Source organism: Callorhinus ursinus, unplaced genomic scaffold (genome assembly GCF_003265705.2).
Source record: "Callorhinus ursinus isolate GAN/ISIS: 27379988/994484 unplaced genomic scaffold, GSC_fseal_2.0 scaffold90, whole genome shotgun sequence".
NCBI classification, from domain to species: domain Eukaryota; kingdom Metazoa; phylum Chordata; class Mammalia; order Carnivora; family Otariidae; genus Callorhinus; species Callorhinus ursinus.
Genome location: NW_027397152.1, coordinates 1,890,230 through 1,896,416, shown reverse-complemented (window position 1 = coordinate 1,896,416; position 6,187 = coordinate 1,890,230).

The following is a 6,187-nucleotide window of genomic DNA, read 5'->3' as shown; positions in this document are numbered from 1 at the left end:
TGAATTCTTTTTTTTTTTTTTTAAGATTTTATCTATTTATTTGACAGAGAGAGACACAGTGGGAGAGGGAACACAAGTAGGGGGAGTGGGAGAGGGAGAAGCAGGCTTCCCGCCAAGCAGGGAGCCCGATGCGGGGCTCGATTCCAGGACCTTGGGATCAGGACCTGAGCCGAAGGCAGACGCTTAATGACTGAGCCACCCAGGTGCCTCCAACTGAATTCTTTTGAGAAGCTTTGCTTTTAAGAAAATAAAAGGAATGGAGGAAAAGCCTCTTCCTACAGTCATTGATTTTCAAATTTCTTCAGTTCAAAATAATCCTTATGTCACTGGAGCATAGTCCAGACCCCTTCAAAATTAATGATAAAAAAGGGGCACCTGGGTGGCTCGGTTGTTAACTGTCTGCCTTCGGCTCAGGTCATGATCCCAGGGTCCTGGGATTGAGCCCCGCATTGGGCTCCCTGCTCCTCAGGAAGCCTGCTTCTCCCTCTCCCACTCCTCCTGCTGCTTGTGTTCCCTCTCTCGCTGTGTTTCTGTCAAATAAATAAATAAAAAATCTTTTAAAAAATTATTAATGATAAAAATGATAAAATGATAATGATAAAAAGTAACATACATGTATGTTTAAGTTACCAGTATATGCATAATAAATTCTAGAAAGATATACAAGAAACTCATAATAGTGGTTACTTCTGAGGAGGAGGGATCTAAGCCTTTAGGGGAAAGGAGTGGAATAGAAATTTTTCAGTTTTATATAGTCAATCTTCATTATTCACAGACTTCATAAAAGTGAATTTGCCCAGTTACTAAAATTAATTTGTAACTTCCAAATTAAAAAGCAATTCAACCATAACAAAGTAAATCCATGGAATGGAGCTCTTCTACTGGAAGACATGGAATCCCCCAATATCATGAGGACACATTAGAGTTCCAGGCCAATAAGCCAGCACATATCTGAGCAGAAAGAAAATGCCAGTAGGTAACTATTAGAGCAGCCCATTTATGTGAGCCCAAGTGGTAGTTCTGACAGCCCAATTATGAAAAGTGACATATTTACAAGGTGCCAATCTCAAATAAATGGAGGCTAAATTAAAAAAAATAAAAGCAATTCAATATAGTGCTTTTGAATTCATTTGCAGACATGTGCAGAATGGCAAAAAAAATTTGCATCTTTCTACACATACACATTCCCAGCAGAGGTTGAACAACATGATGTTCAGCTTCTAGTTTCAGCTCTCATATTGTAAACAAGTGTCTTTTTTTGTGGTCTATTTAGTACCATGTTTTTACATTTTTTTTTTATGTTTTTGCATTGCTGTGCCTTTTTCTTTTTTTTTTAAGATTTTATTTATTTATTTGACAGACAGCACAAGGAGGGGGAGCAACAGAGGGAGAGGGAGAAGCAGGCTCTGCACTGAGCTGGGAGCCCGATATGGGGCTCGATGCCAGGATCCTGGGATCATGACCTGAGCCGAAGGCAGACACTTAACTGACTGAACCACCCAGGTTGTCCCCAGGACTTTCCATTCTTCATCAAATGTAGTATAAAAAGTCAAGTTTATTTCTTGTGGTCTTCATTTCCTTATGAAGGCTCCCGTGTCATGTAAAACTTATATTAAATATGTATGGTTTTCTATTGTTAATCTACCTTTTGTCAGTCCAATTTACATAGCTCCTGCGACAGAATCTAGGAGGGTAGTAGGAGAAAGATTTTTTTTTCCTCCCCTGCAATCCTTTTTGATTTTTGAGCCATGTGAATATATTAGCTGTACTAAAAAAAAAAAATTAAACAAGTAAGTAATCTCAGGAACTGATAGCTATAAAATTTTAGCTTACTGTTTTATTAAAGCAATCTCAGTGAAGTAGAAAGGAAGAGGAGCAAAATCCAGATCAAAGTATAGGCCTAGGAGGGGTAGGAAAGAGACGGAAGAAGGAAAAGAAAGTTTTGAATGATGGGTTCCTTTAAATTTTAATAGAAGTTTTAAAATAGTTTCTACAAGTGTTAGATTTCCATTATTGTGAAAGAACTATTAGGACATAGTTTTACTTCTAACTCTTATAATGTGCTGGTCATTCATTTGCATTCAATTTGCACCAATAAATGGTGACAGACTACTTTCAGGTAGGCACTGGGCTATGTTCTAAGTACAAAGTGCTAAGTAAACAAGAGTCATGATTTCTGCCCTAGTTCAGCCTATGATCTAATGAAGGAGAAAGATGTTATACAAATAAGTATATAAATACATATATAATTATAATTTGATACAAGTTTTGAAAGAAAAGCACTGGATTCAATGAGAGTCAAAGGAAAAGAAACAATTTACAGGAGAAGGTGGGTCAGGGAAGGCCTCTCTAAGGAAATGACATTTGAGTTACAACCACAAGCTGAGTAGAAGTTATTGGAAGAGTGTGGCGGGAAAGTATCCTGGGCAGAAAGAACAACACTTGCAAAGGTCCTAATAAAAGAAGTGCTTCAAAAACTGAAGGAAGGCCAGTAGGGATTAGCGTATAGCAAATGAGGAAAACTGACTCCAGATGAGATAGGAAAGCCAGGATATGCGGAATTTAATAGTCAATGTTAAGGAATTTGTGTTTTATTTCAGGTGTCATGGGAGCTACTGAATGCTTACAATTGGGAAAGATATTTTCAAATTTATATTTGTAAATGATCACTTCGGCTGTTGGGTGGAGAATGAATTGAAGGTTGGGGAAGGGGCAGGCATCAGCAAAGATACATTGATTCATCTTGAGTCCTTATGTTTCTTTTTTTTCTTAAAGATTTATTTATTTATTTGAGAGAAAGAGTGTGGGGGTGGAGGAGGAACAGAGGGAGAGACTCTTTTTTTTTTAAGATTTTATTTATTTATTTGAGAGAGAGAGAGAGAAACAGCATGAGAGGGGAGAGGGTCAGAGGGAGAAGCAGGCTCCCCGCCAAGCCGGAAGCCCAACGTGGGACTCCATCCCAGGACTCCAGGATCACGACCCGAGCCAAAGGCAGTCGCTCAACCAACTGAGCCACCCAGGCGCCCAGAGGGAGAGACTCTTAAGCAGACTCTGCTGAGCGCCTGAGGCGGGTAATCTGGTGATCTTGAGATAGCCAAAACCAAGAGTTGGACACCTAACCAACTGTGCCATCCAGGCGCCCCAGAGTAGTTATGTCCTCTAAGGATTTCTTTCATTTTTAAAGATGGACCTGTTCTGATTTATATAGTCTCTCTGGTAACTTAGAGTGTGAATATTTGAAGCATCATCAAGATTCTCATCTAGAGGGACGCCTGGGTGGCTCAGTCGTTAAGCATTTGCCTTCGGCTCAGGTCATGATCCCAGGGTCCTGGGATTGAGCCCCACATCGGGCTCCCTGCTAGGTGGGAAGCCTGCTTCTCCCTCCCCCACTCCCCCTGCTTGTGTTCCCTCTCTCGCTGTGTTTTTCTCTGTCAAATAAATAAGTAAAATGTTTAAAAAAAAAAGATTCTCATCTAGAACAATAAAAAAAGAATAATTTTATTCAAGGAAATGATCTCTGTCTTCATATTTTTCTTATATGTTCATAGTGGTGTTGTCCAGTGGACTCCTAGTTCTGCAATGTTTAAATCCTTGTTTCCTTACCTTTATTGTCCAGTTAAAAGATTTCTCAACTTTTACTCTATAATGACTTCCAAATTTGCTCCTTGTTTGTTTTCTTTTTCTTTTTTCACAGCTGCTAAAGTTGTCCAAGGTTTTATATCACCTCACATATGTACTTACTGTAGTACTTTCTAGCTAGTATCCTTTTTATTTTCTTCAAATCATCCCTATATATAGGTTCCAGAATAAGTTTATTCTTTTCCTTTTTGCTTTAAACTTAATTTTTTTAAAAAGCTATTTATTTCTATAAGTTTGAAATTACTTATTGCTAAATATTTCCCTTTATGTTGCACATAGAATAAAGATCTTTGTTAAATATTTCATTACTCTGTTTATTTAGTTCAAGGGTTCTTCACCTGGCATCCAGGGTCCATGGATAGAATTCAGAGAATTTGTATGGGAAAAATTTACATCTTTATTTTCACTAACCTCTAACTAAAAGTTATCATTTCCTTCAATTCTGAATATAGTCCATAAAACAATAATATTAGCAATACTTGTAAATTTATCACCAAAAGTCAGATTTTTTTATATGTAACATTATAGTTTCTGCAGATACCTGTCAAATATCATTTATACTCATCACTACTTCAAATTTAAGATAGTTATTAATTCTTGTTATAAAGAAGCATATGTATTACTGTGGCACAGATATATATTTTAACATTTTTTAAAAAGATTTTGTTTATTTATTTGACAGAGAGAGAGGGAGAGAGAGCACAAGCAGAGGGAGTGGCAGGCAGAGGGAGAGGGAGAAGCAGGCTCCCTGCTCAGCAGGGAGCCAGACTCAGTGCTTGATCCTAGGACCCCGGGATCATAACCTGAGCTGAAGGCAGACACCTAACCAACTGAGCCACCCAGGTGCCCCTATATTTTAACATTTTAATAACTGTATTTCAATAAAGTTTTTTTCCTTTGTATTCCTATATATTTTATTTTATGTATTTAAAAACATTATTTTAAGTAAGTGTTTATAGGCTTCATCAGACTTACAAAAGTTAAAACCCACCTATTTTTTTTTAAGATTTTATTTATTTATTTGAGAGAGAGAGAATGAGAGAGAGAGAGCACGAGAGGGAAGAGGGTCAGAGGGAGAAGCAGACTCCCTGCCGAGCAGGGAGCCCAATGTGGGACTCCATCCCGGGACTCCAGGATCATGACCTGAGCCGAAGGCAGTCGCTTAACTGACTGAGCCACCCAGGCGCCCAACCCACCTATGTTTTTGCTCCATTTACAGTGCTTAAAAAATTGTGGGCAAAATAAAAACTAAAGAATGATCAATTAAATATTTTTTTAATAAATACTTTCATTTTTCTTTTTCTTTTTTTTTAAGTAAGCCCTACGGCCAACATGGGACTTGAGCTCACAACCCTGAGATCAAAATCCCATGCTCTATGAACTGAGCGAGCCAGGCACTCCTTGACTAAATACTTTTTAATTACAATGTTTCTCTACACTTTTGATGGTAGTCATATATTATGTTCATGTTTTTACAGTTAGAAATTCTTGTTCTTTAAAATGTTCTTTATGGGGGCACCTGGGTGGCTCAGTTGGTTGAGCATCTGACTCTTGGTTTCGGCTCAGGTCATGATCTCAGGGTCGTGAGATTGAGCTCCACGTCAGGCTCCATACTCAGTGCCGAGTTGGCTTGGGATTCCTTCCCTCTTCCTTTCCCTTCCCTTCCTCCCCTCCCCCAGCTTGCACACTTGCCCTCCCTCTCAAATGGATAAATAAATATCTTTTAAAAAATAAAATGTTCTTTATGGAGGGGGAACCAAAGATAATCAAATTAGTTTAAGTTCATTTTAAGATCAACTAATTACATCATCCCACACATTTTTCATGTCGTAGTCATGAACTGATTAAAATTTATGTATTTATTTTTTTAGAGGGGGAGGGGCAGAAGGAGAGGGAAAGAGAGAGAATCTTAAGCAGGCTCCATACCCAGCATAGGGCCTGTTGCGGAGCTCCATCTCACAACCCTGTGATCATGACCTGAGCGGAAATCAAGAGTGGGTGGTTTAACTGACAGCCAACTAGGCGCCCCAAAATTTAAAGTTCTTACTGCATCTTCAGAATCTGTCTACTATTCTAGAGCAGTTGGGACAAAGCTCAATCTGAATTAGATAAAAATATCAGTAATGGAATTTTTTTTAAAGTAGTCTCCACGCCCAGCATTTATTGACTGAGCCACCCAGGTACCCCAGTAATGGAATATTTTAAAAGAGATGCAGTTTGGTTATTTTATTCAGGTTGACTTAATTATTTGCCCCCAAAAGGTTTTGGCCAAATTGCTAATAATTAGTATATTAATTGTTGATCATTAAAATGATTCTTCTAAAGTGCTTAAAAACAGATTGCATCTTAAGTATTTGCCTACTTTAAAAAAATTATCTAATCCTTTAATGTGCAAAGATATAATCTGAGCCCTCACAACATTAATAACCTAGTAGTTTCCTCCATTAAATTTGCCAAAGCCCTTCACCAGCATACTATAATTTACATCCTCATGATAGGTTATAATAGTTATCTAAGGATAAGAAAAGAATGGTATGTGGTAATGATA